The 21,787-nt window shown below is 45.4% G+C and overlaps 1 protein-coding gene across 1 annotated transcript in view; it reads right to left on the bottom strand.

Annotated features, from left to right (window-relative positions):
• Nucleotides 1-21,787, bottom strand: part of LOC138471861 (microtubule-associated protein futsch-like) — a 291,122-nt gene that overhangs the window by 238,258 nt on the left and 31,077 nt on the right. The gene's annotated exons all lie outside the window — the stretch shown is intronic.

Here is a 21,787-nt window from a genome sequence, read left to right as displayed (position 1 = left end):
TCACCCCCACTACTGGCCTGCATGTTACACTGCACACAGATGATAAAACGGAAGGCAGTGAAAGTGTGGCCAGTGTGGTCCAAATATCCCATCACTCTAAACTTTTTACAATTGGTTTGTGACACATCCTAATCAGTGGGCAAATCGGCTGTGATTGTTGGACATCTTTGAGTCATGGTTGTCTTTGCCTGACAAAAGACGCATTGAAAGTATTGATTCCTCTACATTAGATGATTCTGCTTGAAGCCATTAAAGCTAAAAACATGTGGCTGTCTCTCATTTTGAATGAAGTTGTGCATACCCTCATCTGAGAATGCATTGGTTCTGAAATTATATGCCCCCAAAAAGAGGGTGCAGAATAATCTCACTTCCATTACCTTATCTGGAGACTTGACAGTAAAGGCAGACCAGTCAGCTGGCAGTACTGCAAAAATGACTATGCACTGACTTTGCACGGACTTTGCACTGCAAAAATACACTGTGCACAGTTCCATGAATCAGGATATGTGTCGGCGGTGCAAAGTCACTTTTCAGCAGTGCAAGTCACTTTGAACCGTGCAAATAATTCCATGAATCGGGCCCTGTACAATTTGAAGTTTCATGGCATAGAGTGAGCTAGGGTGTTCAATTTGTGCAAGTTATATGTCTATAAAAAAGATGGAAATTGTCTTATGAATGAGGCATTCAACCTTTTGTTGCTCGCACATAACTTTTGCTAGCACAGGTTACACCTGGTGTAAGAAGTTACTCCTGAAAAAAGTTCTGCAAATTGACTTCATTGCGTTGCTATCTGTCCAGAGATAGTAAGTACATTTAGTGCAGTAGCAACTTATATTTGGCACGCTCATGACTTGTTAGTATCTGTGGTCAGTGAAACTTCATGCATACTATTTACAAAATACTCAATGGGGCTCATTTCAAGTCTGGCGTTATCTGAGCCGGAAACACCGGCAGGTTGCTGCCGGACTTAGAATGAATTACCGCCTCCGTGATTGCCAGAATCACCGGGGCATTACAAACCCGGGACCCGGTAATTCCGGAGGCAGAATTGCGTAAATCCCCATTCCCATGGAGTCCCATAGGACTCCAGGGGGATGGGGACAATGGAAACACTGATTCCGTCTATGACAGAGCCGGTGTTTACATTTCCGTCTGCAGGCGGGTGGCGTTACTCCCGCCAGGTCAGACGTGGCGGGAGTGACACCTCCCGCCTGCAGAACTCGTAATCTGCCGGTCCGGAAACAACGGTGGCGGCGAGTTTACCGCCACCGTTGTTTCCAGACCAGCAGACTCTAAATGAGGCCCAAAGTCCTTTAGAAAACATGAACCCTCTCATAGTAAGCCTTTTGCATTTATAACTCTCACAAGGTCCCCGCCCCTTAACCCGTTCGATGCACCTATAACCCAGTACTGTGGTAACTGTGGTAACTGAGCTCTCACAATGCATCATTAGCTCGATCTGTTCCATCCACTGCTATCCCACTACTGACACACTGACAAAATTCCCCCAATGCACCTCTGGAAAGACTTTCATCATGTGGTAGTATACATTAACGGAGCTCCAGCAAAGCATTCTTTTCTAAAATGCAGTATGTGCTTGTGTCCCAAAACTGAGGGAGACACACTGATTTCACACTGCATTTCTGCCCTATTCCGAGGCATGCCATGGTATCCAGGGTCTGACAGATTCTCCCAATTTTCCCAATGCACCACTTTCCTGATCTGCAGTGTTCAGTTGTATCCCAGCACAGATCCACAGAGTGCTTATAAAGTACCTCTATACTCCCTCCAGGAACACCTTGTTGTGGCAAAATTGACATATCTACAGAGCTCCCCTATTGAACGTGTTTCCTAGACTGCTGTTTTCACTTGTTTCACATAACTGGGCATGGGTCTTCCCCTGGATACTTTATGGCAAAGTACAGTGACAATGAAGATGACACTGATTCCAATGAAGATTACTTGTTCCCCCCAAACTTGGCAAAGAATTCACTCGTTCCGGGCTCAGCAAATATTTCTGCGTTCTCCCAAGCCACTTGCATTCGTTTGGGTACTCACCTCGCTGTCTGCCAGTCTCGAGCGGTTTTCCCCAGTCAGCGTCACAGAGCATTCATGCTCCTCACATTGGAACAAACCCTGTCCTGGCTTCGAGTTCCTGCCGCAACTTCCTTCTTCTTTGGGTGCTTCTCCTGTTAACCTGCACCACTGTATCACGCGGCCGGTACGCAGCTCGCCTCTTCACTTCTTCTCCTGTTGGCAGAGCTCTGCAGCCATGGCCCCCAGTTCCACCTGCCTCTTGGTCTGCCTGACCGATGTGGATTTCTAGGGTCAGCTCCCTCTCTTGCCGCTTCCACAGACCTGCCTTTGGGGTTCGCCTCCAGGTTAGGACACTCTGCTCTTCACTGCACGTTGCTTCTCTCGCCAGCTTCCAAGCCGATGCTTGGAAAAGGAAGGTCCTTCCATCTTCTCACAGTAGCTGATTTAAACTCCTGCCTACAGGCTGCAAGGTGTCCTGGACCAATCAAATGATCCCACACACTAGACTGCGCATTATAGTTCATACTCTTGCTAATTGCAGCCCTCTCTTCTCAATACATATGTCAAAAGATTTAAAATGTTCATGAGTTCTCTAAGCAGCTTTTGTAGGGTATGCAAGGGGTTTATCAAAATATGCCATTAAGGCATGAGGTATGGAGTAGGTATCCCTAAAATGAAAGGTGGGTGCCATGTCTCATCTGATGATGCATGTCCTTACCACAGAGGGTCGCCTATCCTTATGTGATCCTCCCTTGTATAGCCACCCCCAGGTTCAGGATCAGGTAGCAGCTGCCATCCACTGGCCACATGTGGAGAGGCTACCGCCGGGAAAGGAGTGATGACATCATCAGATTCATCACACCTGTTTTATTGCTGCAGTTTTGGACCAAACTATTTTTATGTTCCATTCTTGGTTTTGGGTTAAACCAGCTGATGCATTTTGGTAGATGTATGCTGTCCAATTGGCAAAGGGCTGGGAGAACCATACTGAATACACTTAATTGCAACAAGCTGCTACGAGCTGGAGAAACCCTGATTGCATTCACCTGTTACAAGCTTCTGCAGGCTAGGTTACCAAGAGGGGTAGAGGCCAAGCTACTGAAACCTGGACTGGGATTAATTTGACACAGCTGCCTCAGGCTGCAATCAGCTCCATCCTGTTGGGCTTCATAAGCTCACTCTGAGGTTTACCAAATGTTCTATCAACTGCCTTTACCTGCTGCTTTCGCTTTATGCTGTTTTTTTAAACCTTTTCATGCTATCTCGCATTTGGCTACTGCCTCCTACTTGCAGTAGCTGCTTTCCAGTTTCTGTTCTGTTTGCTGTTAAAGCTAATCCTTTTTCTAAAGGTCCCTTCTGAATTTTTTAAAGACCTTGTTTTGCTGACAGCACACCCTCCCGCCCAGCTCACAGACTCACTTTGTTTCTGGCAAAGCGGCTCCCCATATGTCGCTCTGCAATCCAAGTTTCATGCTTTACTTGCAAATACTTTTTTCAATAGTTAAGTACATGCTCTTTCATGTACTTAGTTCTCTGAACCACGTATGCTCTGAGTTTGCAGCGACGTCTAGTCTATGACCAGTGCCCTGAGTTTCTTGACCCATGCATTGGATGATCTATGGGTTGGCAGTGACCGGCTGCCTTTCTTATGACTAAGGTTTTATGTTTCATGATACTCCTAGAACACTAGGTTTCCAAGTTTATGTGTGGCAACTTTCCTTGCCTAAATCCATGAAATGATACCAGTTCTGATTCTTGATCCATGATTTCCACTATGCCCGCATTGATGTGTGCCTTCTCAATAGTGCTTGTATAGCTTCTGTCTACAGCCACTTTCTACAGTTTCTGCTCTTTGCTTCTTTTCTCTGTCTATCCTGTACTTGGTTATTTGTATCCACTCTGCCTTTCCATCTTGATTACAAGTTGGTCCACTGTTGTGTCTCAGCTCTGTATCCGTATACAGTTGACCAGTGGGCTGCTCTCCGTTAAGATCAGATAAGGGAAAGATTTTGGTTGCCTTAGTTTAGTTCATTCGAGTCGTATCTGTCTCAGAATATGGTCTCCAGCTTTACCCTTACAATGAGTACAACAATCTCATCAGCACGTCTTACCCATGACTTTGCTGCCAGATTGTTGTTAAGAGTAATGTGCCTGGTACCTATCCCAAGGGCTTTAACTAATCTCATGGAGACCCTTATCCTATTCTACTACACCCTTTATTCTGATCAACCTGTGTTACCCAGTATATTTGCCTGCCTTCGATTTCTCTCTGTGTCACTTTGCTTTCAGCCTGCTCCGTCCCCTAAAGTTCCTGTGACTAACTGTCTCCACAAAGATCCGCCTGGTATGTACCCTTTTTCTGTTATATGCTGTTACCTATCGAGTCGCCCCAAACTACAGTGTGCACTCTGACATATATACATACGCTCCTGACAGTCCCTGACCCTCACAGCAGGTAAGGCCACTCCCCTCTTAAAATATGTGGACAGACAGAGAAATAGAATGGCAAAATAGAGCACAAGATGGTATGGATAGAACATCCAGTTGGGCCCCCTGTGGACACTTCTTACCCCCCACCTGACCCAGAGAATTATATACAGCACTGGCTAGATCTTGCAGAGGACGGGGGATGCTGCTTTATGACATGTACCACAGAAGAATATGTCCGGAGAGGAGAAAGCTTACGTCATGTGTGTGAGTTATGGGTGCTCAAGGATGATTCCTACAGGGGGAGGGAAGTAAGATGAGTTAATGAATTAACTAAAAGGGGAGGGTTGGGATGCAAGTGCAACGTCCCGGCAGTGGAAAGAGGTTTAGGCTGCGTAAATTGAATTAGCAAGAAGAGCTGGTCATGCAGTGTCAGTATTTTGCCATTTGCTTTGGCAGTTCTGTACATGTGTTCTTTGTAGTTAGTGTTGGCGCACTTTAGAGAACATCACAGAACCCTACACAATGAAAGAAGGAGCAACAATGTAATAACGTCGCTTATTATATGTAGAGGTTAGGGCCAGGGCGTGCTCAATATTGTTTGTAGCTAGTATTAGTGATTGATGTTGTGCTTTGGTTGTATTAAAGACATCTTAGAATATGCAGTTTTATTTTATATCCAGGAAAGCTTTTGTTAGCAGGTGAACAGGTAGCTGAAGTACCCAGTAGCGAGATAGGGTAAGTGTTATTCTTTAGTAACACGAGAGCTGTGTGCCGCGGTAGCAAATGTTCTGCTATGTTGGATTAGGCCCCATTAGAAGTTGCAGCTTTTGCTAGTTAGAGAATTAGGCTGCCTGTTGGAGCTTTTTCTCTGTCCATTTAATTAGAGTGTATTCATCCTTCCCCCCCAGCGAATGATCAGACAGCCAAGGTTATGGAAAATGTGAGACGTGCAGATAGCAGTTAATTGTGTAAGGCGATTAGCTCACAGGAGCTGAGAATGGAATGTTGGTGTCGGACAATTAGATTAGTGCTGCTGCCATGAAGGATGAAGCTCACAAGAACAGGGCCTGGTGTCTAGCATTGCCAAGGTTTGAGCTAGGGTCTGAGTAATACTGCACGCATTGAGAAGGGGCCGGTCCATTTGAACTACAGGTGTCTGAGCAAATAAATATGACAAATTCATCCCCAAGAGCGGTGCCTTGACTGTGTTTTTTTTTATAAAGCGCCAGGTTCCCAAGAGAGATAAGGTAGGAGGCGTGTTGGGGAAGTAATGTGTTATAAGATGGGAGTCGCCAGAGGTGATGCCAAAAGAATACAGCTGCAAGGTCAAAGAGGCTATTCGGGAGTGCCAAATTGCCTGGTCTCATGAGGAAGCCATTGTATTACCAGGCGGAGTTTACCTCATTGTTCACATTCACTCTCTGATTGGGTCCTCTCAGGGGTATGCACATCACGAGTTGGCCAAAGTTGTCTTAATCAATAAGGAGAGTCCATTATTGCAACAATGTACCTGAATATAGTGGACCAATCACATCACAGTGTTCTCTGCTGTTTGTGCAATTAGGTCATCTTGTAAGGGGTTGTATTTTGATATGTACAATGAGTGGACTACAGGGGATGTTTAGATTTTTGTATAGGTGTTAGCCAAAGGGGAACATGGAATTATCTTGTATCTGATATGTCTTGCTTATGATGAATTATGGTTTTCCACTAAAAAAGATGTAACTTGAAATGGCCATGTGAAACGTTGTTTCAGTTTTCAGTTTTACGTGACTCACTGACACTCCAGGCCGTATTTGCATGTAATAAAACTTTGTTTTTCTTGCAAACCATGCAGTTATTATTGACCCCCTTTTGGAGTATTTTTTATTGATTGGTTTTGGGCCTACCATACACCCTATGGATCACCCGTCTGTTTTTTTACAATTGAAAAAAACAGAATGAAGCCATAGGCATTCGTTGTAATAAAAGTTGCATGTTTGCATGTGGCGGCCACAATTGTGGTCACAACCATGTGCACGTGTGCGAGTTGGATGTGCTCAGAGCACTTTTGGTCTGAGACGGTAAAAGGCACGGTAAACCGCGAGCCAGCTGATTCCCATGCCTTTAACAAACCTGGTCGAAAGGTAATTGAAATCCAACGGAATGGGGCACAAAGATGAAGTTCAATTGTAGACTTTAATGAGCATTAAAGAGACCAGCGCCACAAGTGCCTATTCATTTTCTCCTTTCTTGAGGGTAAGAGTGCCTGTAAGATACATTTATCAGAGGCAGACAAGAGGTAGATTTTGGAATATAGATACTTTTTGATTCAGAGATATCATAAGTCAGGGGGCTGGCCAAACCTGTGCAATTACGCTCTAAAATAAATCCTGTGACACTAAAAAGGTGCACATGGACATTAGAAGCATACGTACACATCCTTAAGAGCATTCAAGGGGTAAGGCATGTGCATGTTTCCATGTAAACCAATGTGCGTGTTCGAGCGCATGCCTGACTTGGGTGCTTGCTGAAATGAGTTTCTAGCTGTCCCAGGAAACAATGGCCTGTGGTCAAGGTCCTGGAATGGCAGCCATGCCTTCCAGCTGTGCTAGCTCCCAGAAGTGGTTCCCTTCTTCTCACAGCTGGACTTGGGATCATCAAATAGGGGTATTTAAATCAGTGCAGTTTTATTCAAATTATTCCATTCCCACATCAAAACACCAATACCATACATTCATGTGCTATATAATGTATCTTTCCATCACAGGCTCTTTTCGCTAGTATTTCAATCTTACAATACACTGTAAAACCACGCAAATATTATATCAAGTAAGTTAGAAGAATATGCATGTTTTAAAACGTGGTGTTCTCCGCTAGGCTCATACTGCTCAGACCTGCATCCCACACTAATACTCATTTAGAATTACAAATAACATTCAAATCTATATTATGTTTGATCTGCATAATAAGATCCATGGAACAATAACACAGACTGAAAGCGATTCTATACAAATGAAGAGGTAAACATCATTTCTTTTCATTGAGCACTAAAACAACGAAATTCTAACTCGAGATATAATTGTGTCCCCTTTTATTCAAATAGTTACCTCCTGTTTACCTTGTGGTTATGGTTTATACACTTAAATCACAATATCGTCTCCAATCCCTGATTGAACTCCCGCCCACTTGTTTCAAATACTCCATGCAGACAAGAGTGGGGTAAGCACATGAACTCATTCTCACCAAAATGTGTTGCATGGCATCGACACTGAGCATAATTAGTTCTGTCTTCTTGGAACTCTGCAGAAGCATTTGCGGCCGCCTACGCCTTGCAGTAGATTTGCCAAGAAGTGCTGTCAGAGGCGAAGTCTCCACCTGCCTGTGCGACTGCGATCCATCCCGGAGTCAGTGTGTCAGATCTGATCATCCCCAGCAGATCAGAATCCCTTTTCTGGATTATGGAGTGAGTATCTTTTGGGAGAACAGCCACAATAGCGAAGCACCAAGAAGTCAGTCTTGCTCGCTGTAAGATCTGAATCGACTGACGGTGGCCGTGCCCTTCTGGTCTGCGCTCCAGTTAAGCCCGGTTCTACTTAGAGAAAATTCTAGGTGGACGTATGTGGCACCACCAAAAGAAGGGGCAACCAGAGGCTACCATTTGAGCCATAAAAACATAAAATCTGGTCCTATTGTACAGGTGTCAAAATGTCACTTTACTAGACGGGGCATTAATCATTGCACTGACTCCAAGTGTGCCATTTGTCCTAGACCAAGAACTTATTCAAGCAGTAGTTTGTGGACAATTATGTTGCACCTCCATAGATAAAAATACCTTCCTTTAAGTGCTTGCGTCTGGAGTCTGTAGTTCAATGTGAGGTGTGCAATTCTCCATCACAATGTTCACCCCTCCTATCTTTGTGGGGGGATACCTTGGACCCCGCCAAGATATGCAAAGATGGTCATTTGCGAGAAATGGCATTGCTGAACTTTTTATGCAGTGCTTAATACCGACTGGTCTTAGTTCAGTGCTTGGTCCTGCTGAAGCTCTGCAGAGGTCGACACAGCTGGCCTTTGTTCAGTGCTTGGTCTTGCTGAAGCTCTGCAGAGGTCGACGCAGCTGGCCTTTGTTCTGTGCTTGGTCTTGCTGAAGCTCTGCAGAGGTCGACACAGCTGGCCTTTGTTCAGTGCTTGGTCTTGCTGAAGCTCTGCAGAGGTCGATACAGCTGGCCTTTGTTCAGTGCTTGGTCCTGCTGAAGCTCTGCAGAGGTCGACACAGCTGGCCTTTGTTCAGTGCTTGGTCTTGCTGAAGCTCTGCAGAGGTCGACACAGCTGGCCTTTGTTCTGTGCTTGGTCCTGCTGAAGCTCTGCAGAGACTTGTGGATACTTCCTAAGAAATCCATTTCCCCTTTATAGTGAACTGCTGCATCCTGGTAAATGGATTCACCTGTACGAATACCTGTGTCAAGCTCAGGATGATCTTGTGAAAATGCTTATGAAATTCTACCATTAAAGCGTACTATTTTCCACATTTTCCAAACAACTCAATAATGCATTTGTTCCTATGTTCAAAATGTAGTTACACTGCACCGCAAACCAACTGTAACACATCAATAGATCATTCTCCCAGGGCCTAGACACACTGTTAGAGCTATAAGCCTAGAGCGCTGCAACCTTTACCCTCCAGATGTTTTGGGCTATTATTCCCATGATCACTCACTGTTTGATGGCTAGTGCTGATAGGAGTTGCAGACCAAAACATTGGTGAGCTAAAGTTGAAAACCATTGAGCCTTTGTTTGCCTCTGGCAGAGAGTAAACCTATGACCAATGGACTGCAAGACATCCACAATAGTGGCAATAAAGAACTACCTAACCTACCCTTTGCCTTGCAGGTCAGGAACTATCTGACACTTGTGAGCCCGGAAATTGGCCTGTATCACCCACAGAGATCTAGAGAGGTCCAAAGGTGAACCACATATGCTTCATGGTGCCCTAAAATCCATAACTTTCAATATGAAGTCAAACAAGTGCTTTACTAGAACACCTTCTTCACCTTTTGGTAATAGTGTTGAATCCTATGGTTGTTTTCTGTAGAAGGTGGGTGGGCCCAGTTTAGAGCCTTGCACATAGATGTCATAACAAGCAGGGTATTCATTTATTATGTAACCACAGCCTTTATTTCAGAGAGGATGGCACACTTATACTTCAGCAAAACTACAGATAGGGAAAGGCATTCGAATAGAAAAGTGTATACTGTTCTTAAAAGAATAGCAAAATAGATTTAGAATGCAAAGTACAGAGTTAATTCCCTCCTTTGGTCCAAGTAACACAGAGTGCTTGAAAACGTCTTTTCTTGAGCACTCTAGGAAACGATAAGCATTTAAACAGGTCTCTATCCGAGTTAGAGACAACGAATTCTTACAGTAGTCCTGATGCAATTGTGGGGACTCCCACAGCACGCTGACCTGATATATCACACCAATATTGGTTGCTCACAGTCCAGAGGTTACAGGCCTAAATAATGACAGTCAAATGAAAAGCTAGTCATTCACTGACACATCCGAACAACCTTTGCTAGACATCAGAACAATTCTGCAATATCTTAGTGAATGGGTCCAAAGTGATCTACTTGAAAAGAAGGACACTACACCTGTTATTCACAAAGCTGGTGTACTCCACGACACATAAAGTCCTCAAGTCAAATGGTCTATGTTGCACAAGGCTAACTTTTAGGTCAGGGGGGTCTACAAGTCTGGTCCCGGAGAACCCCGAACATACCAGGTGTGAAGCATTACCACTCCTTAGGTAATAACTCACATTTAGATTCACTGCATTCAAATGTGTTCTGTGTGGATATCCTGAAAACAGCAAGCAGCTTTGGCTTTTGAGGGTTGGACTTAGAGACCCTCCTATTTTAGTTGCCGTGGAATGGTGTCAGACACTATAGGTAAATGTAATAGTAATTTATACTTCACCAGCTACCATTAATTTGGTCTTCCAGAACAAGGGCTTATCCACAAATACTAGTGTGCCCATGCCTGGAGTAACGAGAGGCTAGTAGTGGAGATAAAAAGCGAAATGGAAAGAAGAGTACCAAATCCTCAAATGTGGAACAGCCACAGGCAGCAGAGCTTTCTTCATCACAAGAACAGCATGACAATGTGCATGATTCTAACATGACCATGCTTCAAGGAACAGCCGTGGTGAAAGACACATCTGTAGGTGCTACAACTAGGCAAGCATTCCCAAACAACTTATAAAGATTGGTGCTCCAAAGACAGAGTACACAGCTATCGCATTAACAACATGGCTCTTAACGTCAAAGCAGCATCTATTTACAAAATGGTCTTGACAGGGCTCTAACGAACAGACCGCAGTAACTTCTCAGAGACAGATCAAATATGACTGTCTACATTTAGGATCATGACAAACTAGCAATGGAGGACAAACTGTTCCCAACTTCTGGCAAAGTGAGGCGAGTAGCTCTTTTATACTGACAAATGTCCCCAATTTCCATGCAGAGTTAGTCCTATTTATACAGAAAACATGACGGGGGTGCAGCATACATGCAATCACACAATCACCATAGTTACTTTAACAGAAAACATTACATCATAAAAGGGATTTTCCAAAGTGGGGAAATCCATACTTTAGACACAATGGAACCTTGTTCATGGTGTGATGTAGCTTCCAATCCTAATTGAACACAATTCGATTAAAGAATTAAAGAACGGATAGAGCAGATGGAACGAATTGATTGGAGTGGATGGAACAGATGTAGTAGATGGAGTAGATGTATCAGGTGAAGTGGATAGAACAGATGGAGTGGATGGAACGGATAGAACAGATGGAATGAATAGAGCGGATGGAACAAATGGAGTAGAAGGAACAGATGGAGTGGATGGAACAGATGGAGTGGATGGAACGGATGGAGTAGATGGAACAAACAGAGCGGATGGAACAGATCGAGTGGATAGATCGGATGGAGTGGATGGAACGGATGGAGTGGATCTAACGGATGGAGTGATGGAACGGATGGAGTGGATGGAAAGGATGGAGTGGATGGAATGGATGAAGTGGATGGAATGGATGAAGTGGATGGAACGGATGGAACGGATGGAGTGGATGGAGTGGATGGAGTGGATGGAGTAGATGGATCAGATGGAGTCAATGGATCGGATGCAGTCGAAGGATCGGATGGAATGGATGGATCGGATGGAATGGATGGATCGGATGGAGTGATGGATCGGATGAAATGGATGGATCGGAAGGAGTGGATGGATCGGATGGAGTGGATGGAACCGGTGGAACGGATGGAGTGGATGGAGTGGATGGAACGGGTGGAGTGGATGGAACGGATGGAGTGGATGGAACGGATGGAGTGGATGGATCGGATCGAGTGGTTGGATCGGATGGAATGGATGCAGTGGATGGATCGGATGGATCGGATGGATCGGATGGAGTGGATGGACCAGATGGAGTGATGGATCGGATGGAATGGATGGGAGTGGATGGAACGAATGGATTGGATGGAACGGATGGAGTACATGGAACAGATGGAGTGCATGGAACGGACGGAACGGATGAAGTGGACGGAACGGACGGAGTGGATTGAACGCCCTTACTGAAAACCACCATATCACACTACCACGCTTACTCTCTCCTATACACCACCACTCAAATAGAACACAGCGATACTATGACACATTCAGTATAGCTGTTCTCATACTAGCACCTGCCTCTTACTCCTCAACATCCTAATTAAGCACAGCTAGCTGAGCACACACTGCTAGCTTAAGCATCTCCTCAGGCCTAACGCAGCCAGAAATCAATCTGGGTGTCAACCCTCCAGAATGAACATATATTCCTGACCTCCCAAACACCACACCTACCACTAAGAAGCAGCTATCATGCAAGTGCCACACCAGCTGCACACATATCCGGTGCACCCACGCACCTTACAACTCTCGCTCTCTCTCGCAACTGACTAGAACTAAGGTTCCCGAGGGCGTTCAACCCACCATCGCTTTGAGATCATACCAATGATACATAAGGTGTTATATAAATGCAAAGTAACATAACATAACATAACATAACATAACATAACATAACAGTTATGTCATACGTGAGAAGATCCCATGCCCACTTTAGCCCAGTGTCATCTTGCAACACAGTGTCCTGAACCTTCCTCTAGCTCTTGTCCAATAGGGATCTTTTGGTTAGTTGGCTATTGTAGTTTTTTTTTTGTTAGTTACATACCTTTGGTTCGTTCTAAACATGTACACTTCATGATGCAAACCTAGGATTACATGACCTTTTTAAAGCAAAGGAAAAAACATGCTACTCTCCTTATTTTCAAGGGGGCTCTCTGGAGCAGAATGCTGTGACCTTGCTTATAGCACAAATCATCTAATCTTTTGAATTTCTGACACCTGTCCATTGGTGAGTTGTGATGAAGATTGAGTTACACACTCAGCACAAAACATCATTGCACGTTGTCACAAAATGACTCCTGCTCTGCAGGAAAATAAGGATGAGAAGTTGCTAAACCGCCAACCCGGCCCTTACACGTCTACAAACCAACAGTGATCCCAATAATAAAGGTAATATAGACAAAGCTACGAAATATACCTTCTTTGCCTTTTGTGGCAACGGGGGCCAAAGGAATGCTATACTCTCGGAAGTGGTGTGAATGTGATCCAGAAGCAACTCAAACAGCAAGAGTACACCAGGTTCAAAATAAAAGAGTGCCTAGCCATGGTTCTATAAAAATAGATACTTTAATTACACAAATCAATTGTACACTTAACAAAAACCCTATCAATAACCCACCCCTGTTAAAGGAAGAGAAATGCAAAATGCAATGATGCAGCACTGTGGATACTTAGAAGGAGGAAAAACAGCTAAGAAATGCAATGAGGAATTTAAAAAGCATGTCTTGTAGGAAAACAGTACAATAAGGACTTCACCGGTCTCTAGGGCCCCAAAAGGTGGACCAGGAGGACATAGTCACTTCAAAGTACTTGATTCCAAGTTCATGTGGTTCAACAATGTCTAGTCAGGCTCTGCGATGTTGCAGATGTGGGTCAGACACGGTTCGGGTGCGGCAAGTCGTATTGGCACAAGCGGTGAGCTAGCAGTCGAGTACGTTTTAAGAATTCGCTCAGTGCGGTTCGAAGGCAGCAGTTGAGCTATGCAGCTTAGATGGCTCACCAGGATCAGTTCAAGAGTCGGCTTGAGACATTGTTTACCGATGGTTCGGGTTGATGTATGATGCAATCAGTGGTGTAGCAGAGGCCCCTGCATGCCATGTGGTGTGGGGAGCCTCACTGACATATGCCCTGGTGGAAGGGGCTCCCTTAGACTTAAAAAAGAAATAGTATCTTTTTGAAGTCCTTCTGCCTTCATAAAGAAATTATTTCTGGTACGGTAATGGAAATAATTTCATTAAGAAGGCAGAGTGACTTAACAAAGAAACTATTTATTTTTGAAGCCACTGCGCTCCCCCGCACACATGACATGAGTCCTCCAGCTCTATGACAGGAACAAGCGGTTCTGCTGCATGGAGCTGTAGATCTCGTTCCCTGTCCTGGATTAACAGATTGAAAGGTAAGAAAATATATTTTGCGTAAACGTGTGTGCGTGCATGTAAGTGTGTATATGCACATAATGTAATGTGTATGAATGAGTGAGTGCATGATGTATGGGTGGCTGCCTGGGTGTGCGAGTGTATGGTGAAAGAATGCACATGTAAATGTATGGGTGACTGGGTGTGTGTGAGTGTATGGCTAATGCTCTGATTACTTACCTGTAATTTTCATTATTTCTAACCCCACTCTTCCTCATGCCAGTACTTACCTATGAGGCAATGTGCCATAACTCGCGCCACCACCGTGCCCTGCTAAGACTAACACCCAGGACATCAAAGATGACATCACAAATGTCATTGATGACATCAGTGATGACATCACATGTCTGGCTCCCCCTTTTTTCCTTTACTGACATATCTAGGCCACATGGTTTTCTTTAGTAACAGTCAGGAACTAAAAATTTAAAAGGTACTATATTTGTAGACTTATCCTTCAAGTATGTTCTTACAGTAATTCCCTTAGGGTCGAGTCACATCATATGAAACATATACATTGGGGAAGAGACAGGCTTGAAAGACAGCAATCCTTTCTGTGCATGAAGATAATCAGTAGAGTTATCAGCACTTTCTGATAGTTCTGTTGTTTTTTTATTACTGTACTTTCCCTGTATATGCTCATATTTGTATGCATTGTACTCACACTACTTTCCTTAGGGTCCAGTCACATCTTGTGATACATATACATAGGGTAAGTGGCAGCTTTGAAACAGAGCAATCATTTCTCTGCATAAAGATAATCAGTTAGGTTATGAACACTTTCTTCTACTACTGCTGCTTTTTTGCTTACTTCACTTTCCCTGTATATACTCATATTTGTATGTGCTGTTGTCTCTTTGTGTTTTGTCTGTAATAATACTAGCACAGTCACCAAGGGTATGGCTGCCCTCCTGGAGGAAATAAGGGGCTTCAGAGTGGATATAGCGGTACGGCTGGACACCCTGGATAAAAAAGTGGACAAAATAGATGACAGGGTCCAAGTGCTTGAAAAAAACACAGCCTCGAATGACATTTTTGAGACTCAATTCGACATGCGCTTATCGGAGCTTGAGAGGAGGGAAGAGAAATGCTCCCTAAAACTTGATGATTTAGAAAATAGGGAAAGCCGCTGTAACCTGCGTTTTTTGGGCTTCCCTGAGCGTGAGGGTGAAATGCAAATGGACATTATCAAAGCTATCAATGCGGTGGTGAGATCACTCTTCGAAGTCGCGAACACAAATTAACCAACTATTGATAGAGCTCATAGAGCAGGGGTGGCCAACAGAGGCCCCAGATCCATTCTCGTACGATTCCATTACTTCACGGAGAAAAGCAAAATCCTGGAACTGGCACGCAAGAGGGGTCCGGTGGATTGGGAGGGGGCCCAGATCTCGGTGTATCAACATCTGTCCGCCTTCACCCTGGCAAGACGGCGACTCTGCTCTCCGCTGATTAAAATGCTCCAGGCCAAGGGGGTCCGATACAGGTGGGGATACACTTTTTCTCTCTCCTTCAAGCTGGAAGGATACAAATATGCCCTGGTCACGGAGGACGATATTCGTAGGGTGTCGGGGGAACTCATGGATGAACCAAACATGGAGGTGGGTGAGCAAGAGCGCGGGAGAGCTCCGGTTGGCCCCGGGGGGACAAAGGCTCCACAGGAGAGACGTAAAGTCCGAGGCCACAGGAAGTTTAGAAGAGTTGCACCGACATCCCCTGGTCAGCCTGACACTTGAGGAGCCCCAGGAAGCTTTAGGATCAAGTTTGTACTTTACTCCAAGCGGGGGAGCACTGTAATAGTTCCTAATCTAAAGGTGACAGAGGGGTGGGGGGGCTCAGGTTGTTGTTATTGAAGAGTTCCAGAGCCCGGAGGGGGGAGACAATGGTGGCCTGGCTCAGCGACAGGATGAAGCCGCTGGTCTACCAGGCGTTCAGGGGGGAGGGGGGAGGGTGGAGGGAAAAGTGGGGGTTTGTTCATCTGTGATTCAGATGGGATAAGCCAAGTTTTCTGGGATGTTTTGTAACTTTAGACTTGTTTTTGGTCTGCAGCAGGGGACGGAAGTATTGCGGGAGCACGGAAATTTGTTGCTCTATGGAGGGAGACATGAGCTTTTACCATCGCTATGATGCATGATTCACTCCAATTTTTGACAGTGGGGTCGTTAAATGTACAGGGGCTCAGTTCTCCTACTAAAAGGTCGTTGTTGGTGAAAGAATTTTCGAGGCTCCGGCTCCACTTCCTATTTGTACAAGAAACACACTGGGTCCGGGGCAAGGAACCAAAGCTGAGGGCTAAAAACATTGACCAGGTGTACGCAGCCTCCTTTCTGGATAAGAAACACAGAGTTGCCCTACGCGTCTCTCCAGGGGCTCATTTCGTACTCAAAGCTCAGAGGTCAGACTCGGAAGGACGATATATTATGGTCAAGGGGGAGGTGAGGGGTCGGTTGTTTACCCTGGTGTGTATATATGCTCCAAATGAGGCACAAGATGCCTTCTGGGTGGGGATGAAAGAGAAAATAATAGCTTTTTCCGAGGGCACTCTACTGGTTGGTGGGGATTTTAATATGGTTCTCTGCCCCGAACGGGTTAGGAGGTCGGTCAATCCATGTCCTAACCTGCAACTCCATAAAAAATTGGCTGAGGCTTTCCAAGCAGTTAACGAGGAAATGGGGCTGAGCGATACACACCCCTTTAAGCAAGGCCGTGATCCCGACTTCACCTTTTTCTCAAAACCTCATGCTACATTTTCCCTTATTGATTATATCCTAGTAGATTCCACGCTTTGGGGAGAGGTCACAGACTCGGGGGTGGAGGTTGTCCCTTGGGCGGACCACGACTTGGTTAGAATAAAACTGAGCATTCCCCCTGCCCCTGCATCCGGGTCCCTGTGGAGGTGCAATTACCTCCTTCTGCACAATAAGGAAGTACGCCAATCCCTCCTAACAGCCATTGAAGAGTACTTCTCCATAAACGACAATGGGGAGGTTGGTGTCATGTGAGTTTGGGAGGCATTCAAGGCAACCACTAGGGGCATTCTTATTGAGACAGGTTCGAGGAAAAAGAGGGAGGGGGGCCATGAGGAGAAACTATTGAAGGAAAAAATAGAGGCTATTCAACCGGGGGGGAAATTGAAAACGCAGATGTTACCTGGAAAGTGGGAGGAGCTCCAAAGGTTGCGCTCAAAGTTGGCAGACCTCCAGGTGGGACAAACGGCAAAAAAAGCTGTCCTTCCTGAAACAGAAATACATGGAAAAGGGGGAAAAAGCGGATAAGATATTGGCTTGGAGGCTTCGTGAGCTCAGAAATAGTAGGAGGGTGAAGGGGAATTGACGGTAAGAGATTTCAGCAATATTATGAGCATCTGTATTGCTCGGAATACGCAGGGGATGGAACCGAGATTGATAACTTCCTGGACTCCCTCCCGATGCCCGGCCTCACACCCGAGAAATCATTTATACTAGAACTCCCCGTAACCCCGCAGGAGATAATAGACACCATATCCTCTTTGAAGAGTGGAACAGCCCCAGGGGATGATGGGTATAAAGTCAAGTTTTATAAGACCTATCGATCAACGCTAGCCCCGTTTATGGCCAAGATGTTCAACTCAGCACTTGAACAGGGCACCCTCCCACCCACGATGATGTCTGCACTGATAGAAGTGCTCCCCAAAGAAGGGAAGGATCCTTCCCAGTGTCAATCATATCGCCCTATATCCCTTCTCAACGTTGACGTTAAGATCTTGGCTACACTTTTGGCAAATAGATTGGCAAAGCTCCTCCCCTGTCTAGTACGTGGAGATCAGGTAGGCTTTATTCCGGGACGTCAGGGTACGGACAATATACGGAAGACCCTGGACCTCATGCATAAGGCTTCGAGGCAGGGGGTGGAGGGCTACTTGCTTGCATTAGACTCTGAAAAGGCCTTCGACTGTGTCGAATGGCCTTATATGGGTAAAGTTCTTCGGAAAATGGGTCTAGGGGACAATTTCTGTGGGTGGGTTTCAGCATTATATAATGGCCCTATAGCAAGAGTTCTGGTCAATGGCGGCACGTCGGAACCCCTGGCTCTATCTAGAGCAGGCTTGTCCAACCTTTTTGAATGTGGGGCCGAAGCATTAACTTTTTGTCAACCAGTGGGCCGGCGAGCCAAAAGTCAACAACCTCACCCCAAAGCAGTATATTAAAAAGCAATATTGTGTGACCTTTGACACAATAGCATCACAGGCAGTCCCAAAGATAGCTTTTGGTATCAGGGGCAGTGAGTATCTAAGGGAGGCCCTCCATCAAATGATCCGAGGTCAGTTGCTTGTGATTCCTTTCAGTGTGTATGTGTTAATATTTTCCTGAAATAGTGGGGGTGACCGAGCGTAGCAAGGGAGCTATAACGATCTTGGGAGGGTTTGGGGGGGATCCCCCTCCAAGACTTTTTTTTCAAATATGGGGTTGAAATGGTGCATTTTAAAGCAGAAAAACTGACCAAAAAGCCATAAGTTTATAATCAGTTCTAATGGGGAACATGAAAATTCCATGTCACCAACAGCAGACAAGAACATTTTACAACACAACACATTTTAATTATCTATGTAAAATATGCCTCTGTAGCAACATGTCTATGCTGGCTGTTCCCAATTTAGGCCAACATTGTCCTTTACAAAGCATAATTGATGCTGCCTGAGCATGTGCAGTGTGCCCAATACATATGCCAGCTTATCTCTGTATTACACATTCATGACTTCTGTAGTAATGATTGATGCTGCCTGTGCAGTGTGCCCAATACATATGCCAGTTTATCTCTGTAATACACATTAATTACTTCTGTGGTAATGATTGATGCTGCTTGTGCAGTGTGCCCAATACATATGCCAGTTTATCTCTGTAATACACATTCATTACTTCTGTGGTAATGATTGATGCTGCCTGTGCAGTGTGCCCAATACATATGCCAGTTTATCTCTGTAATACACATTCATTACTTCTGTGGTAATGATTGATGCTGCTTGTGCAGTGTGCCCAATACATATGCCAGCTTATCTCTGTATTACACATTCATGACTTCTGAAGTAATGATTGATGCTGCTTGTGCAGTGTGCCCAATACAAATGGCAGTTTATCCCTGTAATACACATTCATTACTTCTGTTTTAATGAATGTTGCTGCCTGTGCAGTGTGCCCAATACATATGGCAGCGTATCTCTGTAATACACATTCATTACTTCTGTGTTAATGAATGTTGCTGCCTGTGCAGTGTGCCCAATACATATGGCAGCGTATCTCTGTAATACACATTCATCACTTCTGTGTTAATGAATGATGCTGCCTGTGCAGTGTGCCCAATACATATGGCAGCGTATCTCTGTAATTCACATTCGTTACTTCTGTGCTAATGAAAGAAGCATAATCCAATTCAACAGATAAAATGGGGAAAGGCGATCACCCAAAGGTCAACCTAATTGAAGAAATGCAATGTGAGCACAATCTTAAAGTAAGAAAAACTAGACCTGGCCGGGTGCCCTCCTCTCCCAGCGCCCAGGGGTGGCCGGTGCGCCGGTACTCGGATCACTCCAGCTGAGCTGAGGGCCATGTTGTAGGTACCGGGGAGGGAATTGACATCATGGCTGTAAAGCCCACAGTGCATTGGATCTGGTGGGCTACTGTGTTCTGCTCTCTGAAAATTCACTCGCGCCGCTGGCCTTCCTCCAACAGGGGCACGGACATCTCCCAAGGGCTGTTTTGCCTCATCTAGGTTAGCACTTGTCAGTTGCAAAAACAAAAACTGGATAGAGCCCCAGGCATTTTACCCGCTGTGCTGCTTTTCCGGGTGTGGATGGCGTGATTGTGTTGCCTAGCCATTTTGGCAAGGAATTAATTCCCACATGCGGTAAAATCATGTGGGAATTCATTCCTTTTGTGACGCAATTTGAACAGTACCAAAGGGGGAGGTTTTTTTCAAAAAGTGATGCCAATTGTACCCTCCCTCCTGAGGCGGAATGTTCAAACATTAAGGCAGCCCACGCTGCTTTTGAGCCTCCGAGATACTGCTGGCCAAATACTTGTGTTTCGGTGTATCTGGCCAGCAGTATCTCAAAAGCACTGCATGCCGCAAACATACGTAGGAAAATATGGCAGGCAGTACTTCCCACTGCTGGAGGCAAGGAGAACTAGGCCTCAGTGTGCACCGCACGTAGCACTGTGAACCTGGGCTGGGCTGAGCTGCTGGCTCACGCAGACTCTTCCCTGGGCTCAGCAACGCAGATGTGTGAAGGTGGCGCTGTGTGCCCGTCACTCCACCCACACACATTACGTGATTATACAAGGCAGTTATTTATTTTATTTATTTCCACTACTACAACGTGCCTTGCATGGTAATAGTATTTCCATTGGCTGTTTCTCAGCCAATGGAAATCGTAATGTGTGTGGACTACAATTCCTACCCTGAAACTGCAGCCACAACGCTTGCTGCGTATAAAATAAATACAAAACGTACAAAAGTAACCCTAATGCTTTGTCTGTGCTCTTGGGCTTCGAGGGACACATAAAATGGGCTGGAGGGCCGCATTGCGGCCCTCGGGCCGCATGTTGGACAACCCTGATCTAGAGGAACCAGTCAGGGTTGTCCCCTGTCACCCCTTTTATATGCTCTGGCAATGGAGCCCCTGGCCATAGCGATCAGAGCTGATCAGGAAATCACAGGGATAAGTTGTGACGACTGCAACTTCAAACTCTCCCTGTTTGCAGATGACATCTTGGGCTATCTAACCAACCTCCAGGTCTCTCTACCCAGACTGTTTGATCTTATAAACTACTACGGCGCCTTTTAGGGGCTTAAGATAAACACGTCCAAGTCTAGCATTATGCCTATGGGTCCCGGGGACCAAGATATTGGGTGACACTCTGAAATACTGGGAGTAAGAATAGAACGTGTGTCCACTAGGTACCTGGGTACTTGCATTCCTAGGGAACTTACACAACTTTACCAGTGCAACTTCCCGGAGATTTTGGCTAAGATTAGTAGCGACCTCAAACGATGGGCACCTCTTACACTCTCTTGGTTTGGGCGTATGGTCACGGTTAAAATGAACATCTTACCCCGCTTACTATACCTCTTTGCAGCCCTCCACGTGGTGATCCCTGATACTTTCTTCGAAGCTTTGCAGTCCCGGGTTCTTCAGTTTATATGGGACGGGAGGAGAGCAAGAGTCAAGTTCTCTACCCTGACCCTCCCAAAGTCTTATGGGGGATTCGGCCTCCCTGACTTTAAGCTATACCACAAAGCAGCTCAGCTCCAGGTCATGTTGGAACACATGAGAGATGATATGAGGACATACTGGACATACATTGAGGACACCCACACTTAACCGAAAAAAGTTAGAGACCTACTATGGGCCTCCCCTAAAGCCCTCCCCTCCCACCTCAGAACGCACCCTACATTAGCGGTCCTCTGGGCAGCCTGGAAAACCGAATAAAGATAATAAAATGCGGCCTTCCTGGCCGTCCCCTTTAACATCACTGTGGGGCCCCCCTGTCAAGCTAGACACCAGAGGCTTCCGAGATACCCAAGCATGGTCAGACATGGGTTTGGAGAGGATTTCCCAACTCTCTCACGAAGATGGTTTCATAAAATACGATCAACTGACCGAGGCACTGGGCGACAATCCACCCTCAATCTTCGAATATCTGCGCCTGAAGGGAATTCTGACTCACCCCCAGTGGGCT

Source organism: Ambystoma mexicanum, chromosome 8, assembly GCF_040938575.1.
Source record: "Ambystoma mexicanum isolate Mex_15411 chromosome 8, UKY_AmexF1_1, whole genome shotgun sequence".
Lineage (NCBI taxonomy): Eukaryota > Metazoa > Chordata > Amphibia > Caudata > Ambystomatidae > Ambystoma > Ambystoma mexicanum.
Note: the sequence above shows the minus strand (reverse complement) of the source record. Positions and strands in the feature narration are given on the sequence as shown.